Below are 20,601 nucleotides of genomic sequence, written 5' to 3'. Positions count from 1 at the left end.
AGTTAGGACGTACCGGTACGCCCTGAAGTCCTTAAGGGGTTAATCAGTATTTTGTGGAAGCAGGTATATTGCACCCCTTAAGCAGCTTTTTGGGGGGCAACAGTTATATCACACCAGTTGCAATTAGTTGTTCCAATAGCGTTTGTCCCTCTGTATAGCTGCGGTATCTCAGCAGAAATGTACACAACTGCTACACAATACAAATGCACTCTATAGAAATTATATTATGGGCATATTACACCCCTGCTTTAATCAGTGTTTTTTGGGGGCAACTGTTATATCACAACTGGTTGCAATTAGTTTTTCGAATAGCATTTGTCCCTCTGTATAGCTGCGGTATCGCTGCAGAACGGCACACAACTGCTGCACAATACAAGTGTACTATATAGAAATTATATTATAGGTTTATCACACCCCTGCCTCAATCAGTTTTTCTGAGGGGCAGCTGGTATATCACACCAGTTGCATTTAGTTGTTCTAATAGTGTTTGTGATTCTGTATAGCTCTGGTATCTCAGCAGAACCACACACAACTGCTGCACAACACAAGTGCACTATAATATACTTTTTATGCTAGAAAGTACATCACACCCCTCAGTATGCCACACCTATCAATAGCACACCTATACCAGTCCTTAAAAGGACTTTTGTGCCCCTATTAGCTAGCATTTGGTGTCCCTTACAGTCTGTCACTACTCCACACAGTAATCTCTCCCTACACTGGGAAAAGACTGAATGCAAAATAGCAGCCAGATCGGGGTAATTTATTGGGTATGGGGTGTGTCCATGTGCTGAAATGTCTCAATTGGCATTCCTGGCCCACCTGATAGATGTGTCATGGGTTAAAGTTTGGCGCAATACAAAAGAAAATGGCACCTGCCGACATCGCCATATGTTCACATGTTCGGCAAATCACCAATGAGCAAAGTTCACTGTGAAACGACCGCCGGGCGAACCGCAAGGTCATCTCTAGTCACGGCTTAGCCTCCAGAAAATATGTGTTTATTCACCCAAAAGCAACGTTTTAGTCCACACAATCGGACCTTTCTCAAGCAGTGACAAAAGTGAATGGTGCCAAGTACAAATACAAACTTAGGTGATTATTCAATGAAAACTATTAGAAAGCCGCAAGTGACTCAAGTCTATGTGGTCACATGATCGAAACCATGGAAATGAATAGACCAACTCGCAAACTGATGACCTTGCTTCAAGAACATTATATATTTAACAGTTTATATTGCAAAGTGAAAAGATGTGATTATATCTAAAAATAGTGTGTAACTTATCATTACATAGTTGTCAATAAGTAACATAAAATGTAAATGTATATATATATATATATATATATATATATATATATGTAGATATTTACGCTGCATTCCCAAAACCAGATTACCACACGGATCAGTATAACGCCAGTCACACCCAACCATGTAGAGAGGTCAACATGGAAGTCAGGCATCCTGTTCAGGATGACAGACAACACCATGTTCAAACCTAAATCCTGAAAAAAACTAACAATAAAATAATAAAATGTAATTAAGTTCCTCAATCAGTCCTGTACAATGTTAACTGCACAAGACCTTTTGACATGGGAAGCCCACATGCGGTCCCCAACTAGCTTTAGTAAGAACCACACCAGGGCTGCCCAAAACCCAAGTAAAGCAAAATTATAACATTAATAAAGTAAAAGTAATGTTTTTTTGAAGAATGAAGCATAACACCACATGATTGTATTTTATTCAAACAATTTTCTATATAAATATATCTAATATATAAAGCTGAGTGTATGTGTGTATGTATGTATGCATGTCCGCATGTCCTTTAAAGGAATATGTACCGTCACATTTGCAATCACAAAATTTGGCACACAGGTACATCCGGTGTCTGGAAGGTTTTAGTTCAGGTCTCAGCTCTCTAGGAAGTACCGTTCCTGAGATATTCCCAAAAAATGCATTAGCCATAGACCATAGTAGCTTGGTCACATGACCCTTATCGGCCTCCACATACACAGTATTACTCCAGGTTTCCATAACAACCCAGCCATTTTTCTTCACTGCTGTAGGAGAGCTTTAAAGGAAATCTGTCACCAGGATAATTGCTATTGAAGTAAGGCCATGGCCTAATAGCACTTAGTACCTTATTACAAGATGTTCCTTTGTTCCTGCAATAGATGTCTTTATCCTCTGAAAATCCAGTTTATTTGGTATGCAAATGAGCCAGGGGCAGTCACTTTTGCAGGAAGGAGCCCAGACACGCCCCCTGCCACAATGCGTCCACCCTCAAAAGACATAAAACCCGACCCCAGGTCTAATCCACTCCCGTGATCCGGTTATCCCTGCAGCTTACACTCAGACAGCACAGTGCTGCTGTATTAGAGTGAGCTGTTCAAAAGGACACGCCCAAGATCCAGTTAGACCACGCCCCCTCCCACTCCTCAGCTGACTGAGATTGAAAAAATAAAGTTAAAAATCAACTTCGAGGTCATGATAAGCCACTGCCTTTATCTGGTTAGACCATGCCCCTCCACTCATCAGCCGACAGGGATTGAATAAATGAAGGTAAAAATCAACTTCTGTCAGCTGCAGAGGTGGCAGTGAGGGTGACTGTCTCCCTGCAGCTCACACTCAGACAGTACAGTTCTGCTGTTCAAAAGGACAGGCCCCTGATCTAGTGAAGGCCACTATTAAGGGGGCGAGCCCCCGAGGAGGTCACTGTCAAGGTGGTGATATACTGCAAAAGTCACTGTTAAAGGCTGATATAAGGGTCAAAGTTAAAGAGATGGGCAGCTGTGGAGGTCCAATTTTAAGGAAGGGGGCACTGTGGGGGGGGGGGGGGGTTCAGTGTTAACCCTTTGAGGACCATAAGATTACCGTCATCAATATAAAAATAATTATATTTTTTTCCCTTTATGAATGTATTTGAACAATAAATAAAGCTAGATCCATTTGTTGAGAAGAACTAATATTTTGACTCAAACAAAAAAAAAAAAGAAATATTTTAAGTCCTAATCAGATGATACAGGCAATTAAAAACAAATACGTCCCTTGGTTGGTCCTTATAGGGTTAAGCGGTAGGGGGCTGTGGAGGTCACTGTTTTGGGGGCGGGATGCTGTAGGTTATAGTGGATAGTGTTGATATCTTTTCATGACACACACAAACGTTAAATGACATAGATTCAATATACCCGAGCGAAGCCGGATTCTTCAGCTAATATATATTTATATATTTATATATATATTATATATGTAGTTAAGGCTGAAGCTCAGCCTGTGTTTGTGGGAGGGGCGAAGGAGGCCTATATAGCGCCGCCTCGCTTCCCATCAAGGACGCCGCGCTCTTACGTGACGTCCCATCACTTCCGGGTCAGATTCGCACGCCGCTGCTCCAGCCTCGTTGCCACTCCGTTCTGGCCGCCGCTCCGAAGTCATACCCGCACCCAGCCAGTCCTCTCACCTCAGGGTCATCCCAGAGGTCTGTCTGGTTCGATTTCCGTTTAGGTGGTTTCCTCCAGGTACCAGTCTTAGGTCCCTTTTCATCTAGGTCATTCCAGTTCCACGGTATCATACGCCAAGTCCAGGTAAGTTCGGTTTTTCACTACTTCGTCCTTCAGGATCCGGCCAGAATCATGTATGTCGCCTTTCTTTCAGGTAATCTAGGCCAGCTTGTCAGGTGGGTCAGCCCCCTTACCCCTCTTCTTGGTGACAGCTTTTTCTGTCACACTTCGGTGTTTACTTTCAGAGGGTTCCGCAGGTTCACTCGATGGTGTCAGGTGGCTCTACCACCCTCCTTACTTTCCGTCATTTATTTCACAGCACGATGTCCCACGCTTCCGATATCGCTGAGACTCGCTCCATTCCGGAATCACCCAGCTCGGCCCATGGAAGCAATCTTTCGTTCAGGCAGTGGACCATTCCAAAGCTAATGACCGAACTAACTAGGAGAGGCATCCGCTATCCTGCCTCGGCTCACAAAGCAGAGTTGTACAGACTGCTAACTGCTGAGCCTATCTTAGCTGCGGAAGAACAAGTGTCCCTGTCCATGATCCAGACAGCGCTGGCCCAGCTTCACTCAACCATCAACACTCTTGCCAGTTCAGTGTCTGACATCCAGACCAGGTTTTCAGCTGTGGAGACCAGGCCGTCAATTTCGAACATTCCTACCTCTCCGGTTCCAGACCCCTCCGCCACTCATGCCCCAACCCCAGGTAGGGCTCCCAGCTCCTTTACCATTGCCCCGTCACACTTCGTTCCTGACAACATCCGGAAGGATATTTTGGCAGGTAAAGACATAAACCTGGCTTCCATACTTATTTCCACCCACGATTCCAACGAAAACAAGACCATTGCATGTGGAGACGTGTCAGTGGTTCTTAAATCCAAAGATGCCTGGTTGCACAAAAAACTCTCCATCCCGGAGTTTGTGCTGGCTTTCAGCCTATTCTGGGATATCCTATGCTCTGCCCAACCACACCATCGGGAGGAACTTGAAACCTACCTATACAGGGTCACTGATTTGGGTCACAAGTATGGAGGTCATGCTTTTTATGACTACCATTGCTCGTTCTCTGCCAAAGCCGCTGCTGCTCTGTCCCAATTCCAGCACATCACGGGTTGGTTCACACTAGACATGGAGCTGTTCTGCAGGCATTTTGCGGGTCTAAAAGCGCCCACCTGTGCCACCTGTCAATCCATCTTGCATTCCTCCGACTGGTGTCCCAATTCAGGATCTCTGGCCCAAGGTAGCCCCTTTGCCATGCCTTCCGGTTCTTCAAGTTCAGGGCAGAATGTCGACAAATGGGGCAGGCCCATAGTGTTTCTGGGCAGGATTCAGGTCTGCAATAATTTTAATTGGTCTAACTGTTATTTTGCAAAATGCAAGGCCTTGCACGTTTGCTCCATTTGTTTCAGGGCCCATCCCCAGTCGTCTTGTCCGCAAAGATCGTCCAAACATCTATGACTAGCTGGAGTCAATATCGAACTATTAGCTGCCCTCCTTTTGCATCATCACGACCTCACATTCGTGCAGTTTTTGATTTCTGGGTTTTCACAGGGCTAGTTTCCTCCCCGCAGACAAGATGGGAAGGCTCCAATCTCCGTTCCACCTTGGCGGATCCAGAGTCAGTGGACTCCCTCATCCAGTCCGAAATCAGCAAGGGTTTACTCCTGGCTCCATTTGCAGTCCCCCCCTTTGACATCTGGAGGGTCAACCCCATTGGTCTGGTCACAAAAAAGTTTTCAAATAAAAAAAGACTGATATTCGACCTCTGCTCCTCATGGTTCCAGCATACCTAGTTTAAATTCGCTCATTCCTTCTGAGGACTTCTCCATGCAGTACTCTTCCTTGGATGAAGCCATTCGGTTGATTCTCCAGCTGGGACCAGGCGCTTGGCTTTCCAAGGCAGACATTGCCGACGCCTTTAAACTTCTTCCAGTTTCACCTCAATTATGGAAGTTTTATGGCATCAAGTGGAGGGAACTGTACTATTTTGCAGACAGATTGACCTTTGGATCAAAGAGCAGCCACTGGCTGTTTGGTCAATTCGCCATAGCTCTCCACTGGGTCTTGGTCAATCACGGCGGATGTTCCAGGGTTATTCACTACCTTGATGACTTACTGTTGATCGAGACCTCAGATCAAGCACCCAATCAGCTCCAGTTACTTCTTGACATATTTTCGAAACTAAACGTCCCGGTTGCCTCTGCAAAAGTTGAAGGTCCATATTAAGTAATAACCTTCCTGGGAATCATTTTGGATACTGATAAGATGGAAGACAGACTGCCCAACGGCAAGCTAAAAAAAATCCAAGATTCCATCAGGAAATTGGTCACGGCCAGGACCCTCGCCAAGGTCGAACTCCAGTCACTTCTGGGAATGTTAAATTTCGCCTCAAAGATCATGCCTCAGGGGCGAGCTTTCATTTCCAGATTGCTGCAACTTTTACCTGCTGCCTCGGATCAGGACGCTTTGATCCATCTCGATTTACACATGTGGCACCATTTCCTTTCAAACTGGAATGGCATCTCCCTCTTCGTCCCTTTGTGGGACCATAATTCACCCACAGTCTTTTCCGACGCAGCAGCTTCAAAAGGTTTTGCAGCCATATTTAACAACCACTGGTTCTCAGGTCCTTGGCCGCTTCAGATTTCTTTCGTTTAGAGTTCCATCAAATCCTCTCCACTTCTAGAAATCTATCCCATTGTCGCAGCTGGCCAGATCTGGGGGGAGATTTGGAGGAATAAGCCAGTCATCTTCGTCACAGACAATCAGGCAGTCGTAGAAATCCTCAGCAAAGGCCGTTCCTCTTCTCCACAAATCATGCCTTTTGTCCGCAGACTAGTGTGTCTTGCTTTACAGTTCAATTTTCATTTCTCATGTAGGTTCATACAGGGTTTAGCAAACACGGCAGCCGATGCCCTCTCTCTTTTAAACTTCCCTGTTTTCTTTCAGGCAATGCCAGACGCAGATTCATCAGGGGTCCCTCCACCCACCCTCGAGACACTGACAATAGACTAAGCAAACATGTCAGAACAGCTAAGTCACTCATCCATAATTCCTTATCCCTCAATACAGCCAGGAACTACAAGACAGGGTGGGAGACCTTCATACAATTCTCCCTCAGACATCCACAAGAACAATTGGACCGAACAACTTTCATCATGGCATTCCTGGCTTATTGTCACACAGACCTTCACCTATCATTCAATACTATCAAGTTATACCTAGCAGGGGTACAACATTTTTTCACTTTAGATCACCCAGCCAGCCAGTCTATATTTTCTCTCAAGCCATAAAATCCACCCTGAGAGGAATACAAAAGAACAGCAACAACCAGAGTCCCGCAGGAACCCAGTCACCGGGGACAATGATCCTTTTGGGCCATATAAAAGCATAGTGATCAAAGCAGCCATATATCTCTGTTTTTACGGGTTCTTAAACCCCAGGGAATTCACCAGCTCTCCTGGACACGCAGGCCCAACATTAGATCAATTAGCCTGGCAGCAGACACATTGCACCCTATCACTCCACTCCACCAAAATCTCTCAAGTGGGACCACCAGTTAAAATTCACTTTTTCCAGACCTTCAATGACTGGTGCCCGGTTGCCATGTTCAAACAGCTATTCACCACCTCAAAAGATCCCACGCCAGACAGCGCTCTTTTTTCCTTCAACTCCAAACATCTCACGGCATCACAGTTCGTTCACCACATCAGAATCTTAGCTTCCGGACTAGGGTTCGATGCCAAGACCATTTCCGGACATTCGTTCCGCAGCATCAAGTCATGGGGTCCCAGCGCATGTCATCCAAAAAATGGGCAGATGGCAATCTTCCTGTTTTACGCACTACGTTCCGAACCCGCAGGTCGAGATTGCCAAAGCCTTCACCAGCTTAGCTCCATGAGTTTCGCAATTAACCTTTCCTACCCGATTGATTTTGCCCCTCATTTAGCTTGCACACGGCCATGGCTTTCGGCACATCTCAGCCACTTATAGTTGACAGTCAAGTCACTCCTCCCCAACTTGGTTCGTCCACTCTGTTCCCATCGTAGCCAGGACCACAAATATAAATTTATATATATTAAAGAAAAATGGACAGCACTCCAAAGGCTATAAAAATATGGAACATTTATTTACCCATGTGGAACAGTTCAATAGCTAGTTATATATACAGTATATATATATATATAAAGAAAATATATGGGGGATTCAGCCCGCACAACCCTATGCAGGTGCATATTGCTATGGCGAAATACAGATACAAACGCTAAAACACAAATGCAATCGCACTCTGCAACCAGCACTCTGCCCTGCCTTTATGCTGGATGTTGAATAAGACATTGGTGTACATTTTGGCCAAAGCATAATAAGCCACTCACCACGTCAAGGTTGCCTTCATGAGTGGTCCCTAACACTAGTTCCTACCTGTTATGGGCCATGACAGCCACACAAAGTCCAGGGAGTGTAGGTACAGCATGCATGCCAATATGCACCTGCATGGCAGAGTGCTGGTTGCAGAGTGCGATTGCATTTGTGTTTTTGCGTTTGTATCTGTATTTTGCCATAGCAATCTGCACCTGCATAGGGTTGTGCGGGCTGAATCCCCCATATTTTTTCTTTGTAGTATATATTGGAGGCGTGGCGATCTCCAAGCAGTCATGCACACCTGACCAGTTAGTATGCCCTGGAGGCTGGTTTTAAAGTCAGTATTATGTCTGCCTATATAGCACCTACCAGTAGCCATTTGGCTCCAGGAGAAGTATGTAGTGGGCTCAGCATGCATGTTGGTACTTGCATCCCTGGATCCGATGAAAGCTGTAATGGCACCGGACTGGGTTAAAAGCAGAGTGTGCTTGGCGTGTATGCTGTACCTACACTCCCTGGACTTTATGTGGCTGTCATGGCCCATAACAGGTAGGAACTAGTGTTAGGGACCACTCATGAATGCGACCTTGACGTGGTGAGTGGCTTATTACCCTTTGGCCAAAATGTACACCAATGCCTTATTCAACATCCAGCATAAAGGCAGGGCAGAGTGCTGGTTGCAGAGTGCGATTGAATTTGTGTTTTTGCGTTTGTATATAGAGCACATGCACAAAAATAAAGCATTACACACCAGTTTAAGAGAATTATAATACTCGATAGTTGACAAAGTCCTAGGGAGATTAAGTGTTCCATGCTGGTTGTCCTTAGCAGGATCAGGACAGACACCAGCGGCAGGTAATTGGTAACGCTGTAGTATAAGGCCTACACATAGCTTGACCAAACTCAGCAGGATCAGGACAGACAGCAGCAGGCAAATGGTAATGTTGGAGTATAAGGCCTACAGATAGCTCGACCAAACTCATCATGATCAGGACAGATAGCAGCAGGTAAATGGTAATGCTGTAGTATTAGGCCTACCAAACTCCGCAGGATTAGGACAACCAGCAGCAGGTAAATGGTAATGCTGGAGTATAAGGCCTACACATAGCTCTACCAAACTTAGCAGGATCAGAACTGACAGCAGCAGGTAATTGTTAACGTTGTAGTATAAGACCTACACATAGCTCGACCAAACTAAGCAGGATCAGGACAGACAGCAGCAGGTAAATAGTAATGCTGGAGTATAAGGCCTACACATAGCTCAAACAAACTCAGCAGGATCAAGACAGACAGCAGCAGGTAAATGGTAACACTGCAGTATAAGGCTGACACATAACTTTGCAGGATCAGGACAGATGGCAGCAGCAGGCCAAGGTAAAGGTTGAGTATAAGGTCTACACATAACTCAGCATGATCAGGACAGACGGCAGTAGCAGGTACATGGTAACGGTCGAGTATAAGGCCTACACATAGCTTGGCCTAACTTAGCAGGAACAGACATCAGCAGGTTTTCTGTTTGCAGCAGGAATGTGTTCCCAGGAATGGGCTCCCACCAGACTGGGGCAACACCAAAAACAAACTTAAACACCTCTGTCAGCAGCAGGTTCTTTTCTTTGTAGCAGGAATGTGTTCCTAGGAATGGGCCCCCATCAGACTGGGGCAACACCAAAAATTAACATAGACAACTCTGACAGCAGCAGGTTCTTCGTCTAGAGCAGGAATGTGCTCCCATGCACACAAAATTCAATATTTTCCTTTCACCATTTAAAAAAAAATGTATTTTAAGTTTGTAAAGTGTTATTTGCGGCACTGGTCATATTCAAAATTGTGATATTTTGCAAATATTTTGCTGAATATTTGTTATATATTTTCAAATTCATATATTCGTTATATTCTACATTCTTTTTTTTACGCAAAAATCAGCTGATCGTGTAATGTAGCTCAATACAGGTGTGGGTCAAAAACGAATATATAGCACTATAGAATATAGTGCTATATATTTGTTTTTAGAATATTTGTCCATCTGAGCACATGATTCCTCCCTACTTCTTGCTTGTGGAACAATGAGTCATTGGCCCACAAGCAACTTAAGCAGGGAGGAATCATGACTTCAGATGGAAAAAAATGACAAATATTCTAAAAAAAACTATTATATAGCACTATATTCATCTGAAGTGAACACTTGAAAGCATTACAGCATAGAAGTAAAAATTAACACTTCTCCCTGTTTATTGCCACTAAAATGTATTTACTGTTCTTGTCCTACACTATCCATACTGTCTGTCCATGTACTGTTTTGTTTGTGTCTGTCAAGCAACTGCCAAGCAATATTCCTTGTAAGTGCAAACTTACTGTAGTTGACCAAATAAATTGATTTGGATTCTGATTCTGAAGAAGCTGGAAAAAATCGTGTGTTCAGATGGAAAAAACAACAAATATTCAATATAATGAATATATAGCACTATATTTTAAATATTGACAAACTCTCGAAGTGGCAATATTTGCAATAAAAAAATGATTTTCATGCTCAACACTATTTGTAAAGCCCACAATTTGGAAAAAAAATAGCTCCACATGATGCCCGCACAGGTCTGCTCTCAGTTTCCATATCGGGCACATCGAGTCTGGAGAATAAAATTGTGGTAACGCAGCTTGCCGCTCTGTGTGCTAATTCCCCCAAGCCAAAGGGCAGCAGGACTGGCGGGGTTTAGCAGCGGCTCTCTCATCCTTCTTTTGTCTGTGAGGAGGCATGGATACCGCCGCGCGCCCCACCCATAAATGACCAGCGCCGCACACACGCCGGGCTCCAGCCATCGGCAGCACCCAGCCGTCCTTTGCCCGTCTGAGCACAGAAGCCAATGAGGAGCCAGCTTGCCTCGGCCCAGGTCTGGAAATGTCCCCGGCCCTGCCGCCATAATCGGTTCCCCTCCCGTCGGTGATGACTCATGGTACCCGGCTGCTGGCGGGGTGCTCGGTGGCTGACTCCAGTGCGCAGCCTGGATCATCGATCGCAGGTCAGGCTGCTGAATAAGCCTTTAGCTGTCATGCTTCGGTACACACGGGGGGTAGTGTCACACAGCCCGGGCCAGATATCATTACAAAGGGGCTGAGCAACAACACTGTTATCCAGCAGAGCGCAGTTTGTGGTCTGTTTTGAAGGCACCATGTGTTCTCGAGTTACATAGAACTGCCGGTAAACTTACCCCACAAAACGAACGCAGCTCTGCTTCATCTTTGTGGATATAAAATCATATCCTTTAAATTCAATGAAAATATACAGTAATCCGGTCCTATACAATGCATATGTCTGGAGGGGGAGAAAAATGCAGGGCTTCCAGGGAGAGATGGGGTAGATAGCTATATACTGTACATATAGTCCATCCTGCTAGAATATATCTACCCCATCTCATCTACCCTAATATAGTGTCCATATTCTGTGTGTTTCTGTGACATATACTGTAAAAAAAATTGTGCCACATCTAGTGACAAAACCATTAATATGAAGAAAGCGAGCAGTAAGGAATGGGGAAGTAAGGGTGATGCTGATGGTGTACACAGAGGCCAAGGCCCTTGGCGCAATGAAACTGTGCCTGCTGCCAGTGCACCAGAAAAAAAAAATCCACTGTATCCAGCTTCATTTCCAACTTAGCTGGGCGGCCAGTGCGAACTGTTGGTCGGTTGGATTCCTGAAGATAATGCTTCCAGTCAGTTAAGCACCACCCTCTCTTCCAGAAAGTCCACTCTCTGTAGACAAGTCTAGTCAACCGAATCCTCTCTCTGATCTTCTTTCCTCCAACCATGGAGAGGATTGCCAAATGAGTGATCCCACACTAAGCTCTTTCCAGTGCCACCATTACATTTGGCCCTCGTGCCCAGCATGCTTGAAGAGGGGCCTGAGATATTGGGCCCTGATTCCCAACCTCTTGAGCCTTCACAGTCTCAAGAAGATGACGGTGGTGAACCGCAATCATTTGTTCATGAGGTGGATGATGATAAGACACAGTTACCAATCACTGTGGTTGTGGTTAGGTCAGATCAGGAGGATGAGCAGAGTGAGGAAGTGGAAGAGGAGGTGGTTTATGATGAGGTCACTGACCCAACATGGGAAGGTGAAAAGCTGAGAGAGGACAGCAGTACAGAGGGGGAGGGATCCGCAGCACCGCAACAGGCTGGAAAAGGCTGTGGGATGGCAAAAGGGAGAAGTTGGCCCACAACAAACAGGCCTGTAACCGTTACACCGAGCACCCCCAATGCGTAAATCTACCTTGCCAAGAGGTTGGTGTTCCGCAGTATGGCGCTTTTTTGAGGAAAGTGCAGACGACAAAAGAGTGGTAGTTTGCAACCTGTGTTATACAAAAATGAGCACTAGCAACCTCACCACCGCTAGCATGATCCGCAACATGGCATCCAAGCACCCTAACAATTGGGCCGAACACCTGGGTCCACAATCTGGCTCTGCGGGTCACACCACTGCCTCCTCTTCTCTGGTGTTACACACTTCTGGCCAATCCCCTGTTGAAGGTGCAGGCCAAGATGCATGTGAATAAACCATCAGCAACAACATCTTCTTCCCTGTCCCAGTGCAGCATCCAAATGTCCATAACACAGTCATTTGAATGCAAACACAAATACCTACCTAACCACCAACAGGCCTTAGCACTATGTGCAACTTTCAAAATTACTGGCACTTGAAATGTTACCATTTAGGCTTGTGGACACAGCCTGATGTTGGCGGCCATCCCTCGGTACGCAGTCCCCAGCTGTCACTATTTTTCACGGTGTGCCATGCCCACCTTACACCAGCATGTGTCCCAGAACATAACCCGTGCCCTGATTAACGCAGTTACTGGGAAGGTCCACTTAACCATGGACACATGGACAACTGCTGGTGGCCAGGGACGCTACATTTCCCTGACCGCACACTGAGTGAATGTTGGAGGCTGGGAGTGAGTCATACCCTGGGATGGCACAGGTGCTACCCACACCCAGGATTGCAGGCCCTACGTCCATCAGGGTCTCTGCCAGCAGCTATGTTACTGGCTCCAGCTCCCACTTCTCCTCCGTCGCCTCCTCCTCCACTTCCACCTCCAGTATCAGTTGCTAGCTGGAAGCAGTATAATACTGCTGTGGGTATGCGTCAACAGGCTGTGCTGAAGTTGATCTGTTTAGGGGACAAACAGCACACCACCGCAGAGATGTGGCAAGGTATAATCGACCAGACTGAGCTGTGTCTCTCACCAATCAACCTACAACCAGGCATGATTGTGTCTGAAAATGGCCGTAACTTGGTGGCGGCTTTGGAGCTCGGCAACCTGACACACATCCCATGCCTAGCCCACGTCTTAAACGTAGTGGTTCAGCAGTTTATCAAAACCTACCCCAATATGCCAGAGCTACTAAAGCTACTAGTGAAGGCTATAAGCATAAGCACAGCACATGTAAGTATGCTGCAGAGTAACTGGCCATGGCAGACAGGACGTCAGTAGCGTCCTGGCTGCCATGGTAACCGATTGGAGCCCCAGCATTACACTGCTGGAACTCCGATCGGAACTGCCGCTGCCACCAATGATGGGGGGGTGCACTGCCCACCAATAATTTTAATACAGAGGAGGGGTGAGGAGGGTGCACTGTCCACCAATGATTATAATACCAGGGAGGGGGGGGGTGCACTGCCCATCAATGATTTTAATCCAGGGGAGGGTGCACTGCCCACCAATGATTTTAATACAGGGGAGGGTGCACTGTGGGCTTATAGAGAGGGTACTGGGGGCTGGTGAGAAGCACTGGGAGCTGATTGAGAGGCACTGGGGCTGGTGAGAGGCACTGGGGGCCGATGGAGAGGCACTGGGGGCTGGTGAGAGGAACTGGGGGGCTGATGGAGAGGCACTGGGGGCTGGTGAAAGGCACTGGGGGCTAAGAAAGACACTGGGGGCTGCAATGAGGTACTGGGGGCTGCTATGAGGCTACTGGGGGCTGCTATAAGGCATGGGGCTCTTATCTGAGGTCTGATTGGGGGTCATTAATATTGGAGTCTGAGCTGAGGTGTGATCTGAGGTCTTATTGGGGTCTCACAGTCTCCCACACTCCCTCTGCCCAGCCAAGCCAGCCAGCACCCCTGAGGCCAAGCCTGCTAGCACCCCTGACGCCAAGCCTGCCAGCACCTCTGAGGCCAAGCTTGCCAGCACCCCTGAGGCCAAGCCTGCCTGCACCCCTGAGGCCAAGCCAGCCAGCACCCCTGAGGCTAAGCCAGCTAGCACCCCTGAGGCTAAGCCAGCCAGCACCCCTGAGGCCAAGCCTCCTGTCAGCACCTCTGAGGCCAAGCCTGTCAGCACCCCTGAGGCCAAGCCTATCAGCGCCCCTGAGTCTTCAGAACTGTAAGTAAATTATATATAAGGGGAGCTTATAATATGAAAGAGACAAATTGTGTCAGAACGGCTCTTCACCTACACGTGTATCAGCACTAGATATATACCCCTTACTCTCCCTAATACCCAAACTACACAAGATACATATCCCTACCTTCTGTCTAATACACATACACACCCCACGATATGTACTTTCACCTTCTTGTGTTACAGACCTCTGTACAATTTAACAGTCTTCTTTAATACACAGACATTTAGAGTCATACATTTCCTACACTGACACAAATGCATTGCCAGGGACTAACTGTCCGTGATCAGTCCTACGCGTAACCGCCGCAAGTGCATGAGGAGCTGCGGATGTGGCGGCGAGGTCCGAGAGGTATGTGAGGGTGGGAGATCCAGGAGGGGGGGGCCATACATTTTTTTTGCTATGGGGCACAGTCATTTCTAGCTATGCCCCTGGTTCCACATGTTAGCCAGGCTTTGTGAGCAGCAGAGGGCAGTTGTGGAATACCAGCTGCAACATGGTTGTTGCCTTTCAAATCAACTGCCACTATTCACAAGCGAGGAGTGGGCATTGATGTCAGACCTCTGTGAGGTTTTAAAAAACTTTGATGAATACACACAGATGGATATTGGCAATAACGCTATTATCAGGGTAACCATCCCACTGCTGTGTCTACTCCAACTATCGCTACTCACAATTATGGACGACGCTCTGAATATGGCAGATGAGGAAATGGGGCAGGACATTAAACAGGGTGATAGCCAGCCCACCCTCAGTTCGTATTCTCAGCGCAAGTTAGACCATGAAGAGGAGAAGGAGGAGGAGGAGCCGGAGACAGTTGCCTCTGCTACAGAGGGTAGTACCTATGGAACTTTTATTCCATCTGTTCAGTGTGGATGGGCAGAAGAGGAGGATGAGGAGATGGAGAGTCATCCTGATGTCGACATTGACGTCTTACCTGTAGGTACTCTGGCACACATGGCTGACTTCATGTTAGGCTGCCTTTCCAGCGACCCTCGCGGTATACACATTTTAGATAAAACGGATTACTGGGTGTTCACCCTTCTCAACTCCCGCTACAAAGAGAACTTCTCATCTCTCATTCCTCTGGTGGAGAGGATGAGCAAAATGGTACAATTCCAGAAGATCCTTGTTGGAAAATTGCTCCAAAATGTTTCATCTGACAATGCTGACGGCAGAGTCCGTACTTCCTTGGCCAACCAAGGAGGGGAGACAAGGGGAACACACAGCAGTTCCAACAGAGGCAGGACAACACTCTTCAATTAAGCCTGGGACAGTTTTATGACACCCTGCCAGCACCCTCACCCTGATGTGCAGCCTACTACCACAAGGAGAGAACATTTTTGGAAGATGATGAAGGAGTTTATAGCAGACCGTGTCAGCATCCTTAATGATTCCTCAGTGCCTTACAACTACTGAGTGTCCAAGCTTGACACGTGGCACGAACTGATGCTCTACTCTTTGGAGGTGATGGCCTGCCCTGCCGCCAGGATTTTGTCTAAGCCTGTATTTTAGTGGTGCTGGTGGCATTATAACAGATAAGTGTTTCCACCTGTCAACTGAAAATGCTAACATGTTGACTCATATAAAAATGAACAAGGCCTGGATTGACGATAACTTCTCGACTCCACCAGAGGAATGCTAATGAACATAAAGGCACTTTACATGTGTTGTTTTTAACGTAGTTAATAGACTGTATTCCCATGCACCGCTTCCACAAGGGTATATGGTTGAATCTTCCTTTTCTCTTCCCCCTCCTCCTCTTCCCTCATATAAACATGCATTGCTTATTCGTCACATATTATACCCTCGTGTATATGGCCTTCAAATATAATTTTTTAGGCCCTTACATCTAATTTTTTAAGGGTCCACTCACCAGCAAACCCTCACATCTAATGTTTTAGAATGTCCGCTCACCAGCAAGCCCTCACATCAAAATTTTTACAGGGTCCGCTCACCTGTAGTCCTGCAACTCAAATCTTTTACAGGGTCAGCTCACCTGCAGGCCCAAGCATAAAATCTTTTACAGGGTCAGCTCACCTGCAGGCCCGCAACTCAATGTGAATGAGGCCTGCTTTATGTGATATACAGGTTGTATCGGAGTGCCTCTTCCTTGTAATTTTTGGCAGCACTTGCAATTTATATACAAATAAATATATAGGAAATAATGTTTTCAATCAATTTTTCATATAAAAAAAGATTTTTTACTTTGGTTTTATGCGTAAAACCTTAATTAGATTGTGGGCCTGGTGATCACTTTAAGCCCTTTTAAGCTACATCAGCAGCAGCATGGTGATAAAAATGAGTGGCAAGGTGACATGGTATGGAGATGGCAGCATGAGGAGGCCACATAGTGGCCCAATGACTGTGACTGAGTCTGGATAAAATACTAAGGCCACAGATTGTTTAGAAAAATGCAGATGGAAACAATCTGTGGAGCTGTATCACAGTCACCAGCAGATTAATGCAAACCAGGGCCTTAGCTACAGGGGGAAGCAGTAGAAGCTGCAGCATTGGGGCCCTGACCCAGAAGGGGCTCATCCAGGGGGAGGAGGACTGAAGGATTTGGTCAGGGCCCCCTCAACAGCATTACACAAGGAAATTATATACAGCGACAGTATAGACAGTGTATAAAATGGATGCAATAGCTGCTGGCCCTGGTCTGAAAGAGCGATCTTTACTAGCCACAGGAATGGGGGCGGCATAAAAGGAAGGGGTCGCTAAAAAATTACTGTGGGATGGAGCCCCATGCAAAATTTGCTGTGGGGCCCAGTCAATTTAGCCCACAAAAGCAAGTTGGGTTAATCGATTACAAAAACTTAAATAAAGTGTGGACCTGGTGATTAGGGGTGAGCGAACCAGAACTGTATAGTTCGGGTTCGTACCGAATTTTGGGGTGTTCGTGACACGAACCCGAACATTTACGTAAAAGTCCGGGTTTGGTGTTTGGCGCTTTCTTGGCGCTTTTTGAAAGGTTGCAAAGCAGCCAATCAACAAGCGTCATACTACTTGCCCCAAGAGGCCATCACAGCCATGCCTACTATTGGCATGGCTTTGATTGGCCAGTGCAGCATGTGACCCAGCCTCTATTTAAGCTGGAGTCACGTAGCACCGCACGTCACTCTGCTCTGATCAGTGTAGGGAGAGGATGCAGCTGCTGCTGTTAGGGCGAGATTAGGCAGGGATTTACTAATCAAAAACACTTAATGAAGTGATCGATCTACAGCTGTGTATCACTCAACTTCTGCTAGTTAATTGCTCATTGTTTTTAGGCTGCCCAGACCGTTTTTCTGCTACTTTTTTCTGGGGTGATCAGCGGCCATTTTGTGTCTTCTGGTGCACCAGCACAAGCTGCCACCAAGTCCATTTAACCATCAATAGTGTGTTGTTTTTTTTTGGTATATCCTACATCAGGGGCTTGGCTGTGCTTGCTATTTTATTGAGGGGTGAAATGCAATTGCCAAAATAGCAGTACCCTAAATCTGGTGTTTCAGCTGTGGCTAGCCAATTGTAATACTGTCTGCTGTCTGGCAAAAGATATATTTTGTTCTGGGTTGAAATTCAATTCCCAAATTAGCAATTTCCTAAATCTGTGGTTTCTGCTGTAGCAGGCCAAGTTTAAATCTATCCATAAAAGGGTATATTACATTGAAGGTGCTGATAGGGTCATCCTCAATAACTTCACACGCTACCGTGCATTTCCAAGTCTAATTCTGTCCGCAAAGGGATACCTGTCATCCAGGGCCTAAATACTAGGCCTACAATATATATTCAGCTAAATCTGTGGTTACTGCTGTGCCTGTATTAGTGTAATTCGGTACCTAAATAGATAGCCAGATAGTGTTAGGTGCCTGTAAAAAAAGGCCTGAATTTGAATCCAATACATTGGGCCAAATAATTTTTTTCTTATTGTGGTGAACGGTAACAATGAGGAAAACATCTAGTAAGGGACGCGGACATGGTCGTGGTGGTGTTAGTGGACCCTCTGGTGCTGGGAGAGGACGTGGCCGTTCTGCCACAGCCACACGTCCTAGTAAACCAACTATCTCAGGTCCCAGTAGCCGCCAGAATTTACAGCGATATTTGGTGGGGCCCAATGCCGTTCTAAGGATGGTAAGACCTGAGCAGGTACAGGCATTAGTCAATTGGGTGGCCGACAGTGGATCCAGCACATTCACATTATCTCCCACCCAGTCTTCTGCAGAAAGCGCACAGATGGCGCCTGAAAACCAAGCCCATCAGTCTTTCGCATCACCACCATGCATATCAGGGAAACTGTCTGAGCCTCAAGTTATGCAGCAGTCTCTTATGCTGTTTGAAGACTTTGCTGGCAGGGTTTCCCAAGAGCATCCACCTAGCCCTTCCCCAACGGTGGAAGACATATGTTCCCTGATGATGAGGACATGGGAATATCACCTCAGCACGTCTCTGATGATGACGAAACACAGGTGCCAACTGCTGTGTCTTTTTGCATTGTGGAGACTGAACTGGAGGTCAGGGAGGAAGACTGGGAGGAAGACGATGCAGGGTACGATGAGGTCCTAGACCCCACATGGAATGAAGGTCGTGCCACTGACTTTCAGAGTTCAGAGGAAGAGGCAGTGGTGAAACCGAGCCAACAGCGTAGCAAAAGCCTCTTCCTCTTTCTCCGCCTCGGGAGGAACGTTGGCACCTGCCGCCCAGCAATCAGAGGATGTACCACCAACACCACCACCTCCGTCACCAAGCATCACCACCATGCCACACGGCAGCGTTCAGCTCTCCATCTCACAAACATTTGAGAGAAAACGTAAATTCCCACCTAGCCACCCTCGATCCCTGGCCCTGAATGCCAGCATTTCTAAACTACTGGCCTATGAAATGCCGTCATTCAGGCTGCTGGACACAGACAGCTTCAAACAGCTCATGTCGCTTGCTGTCCCACAGTATGTTGTTCCCAGCCGCCACTACTTCGTTGCGGGCGGCGACGGCCGTTTCGCGCGTGGGGTCGCGCTTCCTCAGGCCTTGAGCGGCCTGAGGAAGCGCGACCCCACGCGCGAAACGGCCGTCGCCGCCCGCAACAGTGTATCCGCCTCTGGACCCACATGTATCTTCTTCTAAGGAAGCCACAATAAAGATTTTTTATCCTGGTGAGTGCCGCAACGCTATTTATTTTCTTCTTACCTTAATGATTGATTCCCACTCAACGTTTACTTTTTGTTGCTGAGCACCACCTATAGGATTCTCAATACCGCATGCTACCAGCCCATATCGGCGATATCAGTGGAGGCAGTGCCACCTTACTTTCTTCTTTTCTTCTCGCATTAATTTAACCCACCTATTGGATGTTGTGACAAAAACACAGCCACCTATAAATATCTTAATGCCCAAAAGACTGCTCCATTATTGTGTGTCACCAAACCACCAAACCCAATTGGGATACTGACCCTTGTTGCTCCGGACACCCGACTCTCTGAGACCACCCTTGTACAGTGGCTAATGGTTGCGTCGCCCTTGTCATTCATACAGACCTAGGATGCAGGCCTAGCACTCAGGAAGAGCGTGACATGCGTGCGCACCTTGAAAAGAGATACGCTGATTGTTTCATGGAGAGAGAAGTGCATTGTCGAAGCAGCATGGCGGAGAAGCGAGTAAGCTCTGCGCAAGAGACTGGATCTGAACGGTACCTTGTTACCGTCCTGACATGAACCCCTACGCCCATTACGCCCGAACTGCATGTCCATGTCCAGGATTTATGGGATCGCCACTGGAGGGAACGCAGTGTGGATCGCAATACTGAATCGGTGGATTACAGTATAGGTCAGCACGTAGTTGCAATGCTGCGAAACCGGCCTCAGAAGTATACCGAAAGGTCCAGTCTGGTTGCTGATTCCCCCACTATGGTGTGGCCCACTACTGAACAGTCCAAGTCATCCGCGGAAATTTAGTCAGCTCGACTCCCGCGCACCAACGCTTGTAAGAAATATAATGAGGGTCTGACTCGCAAGTTGCTAGAGGAACCAGTAAAAGACTTCCCGGTGAAGCCTGATGCAGAAATGAAGTAGAGCCAAGGTATTAGGCGCAGGAGAGTGTTTTCCTCTTGTGATCCTCTTAGTTCCTACATCCTACAACCAGAGGATAGTGTTTGTGTCCCTGGAAGAAGACCAAGCTAAAGAGAGACATTGGTGATAACAGCCATTACGTAAGGCTTAATGGGTACCTTTGCACATGGTGGAGGACAATCTAGCTACAGGCAGCCTCACCATACATTGAAGAATACAGATAAGCTACCTGTTCAAGGGCTTGGAAGATACTGAAACAATAGGACTAAGCATATTAATAAGGCAACCTCACGAAATTCTACTGG

This window comes from Bufo gargarizans, chromosome 9, assembly GCF_014858855.1.
Source record: "Bufo gargarizans isolate SCDJY-AF-19 chromosome 9, ASM1485885v1, whole genome shotgun sequence".
In the NCBI taxonomy this organism is placed as follows: Eukaryota; Metazoa; Chordata; class Amphibia; order Anura; family Bufonidae; genus Bufo; species Bufo gargarizans.
The sequence above is the reverse complement of the archived record's forward strand: the minus strand, read 5'-3'. Positions refer to the sequence as shown.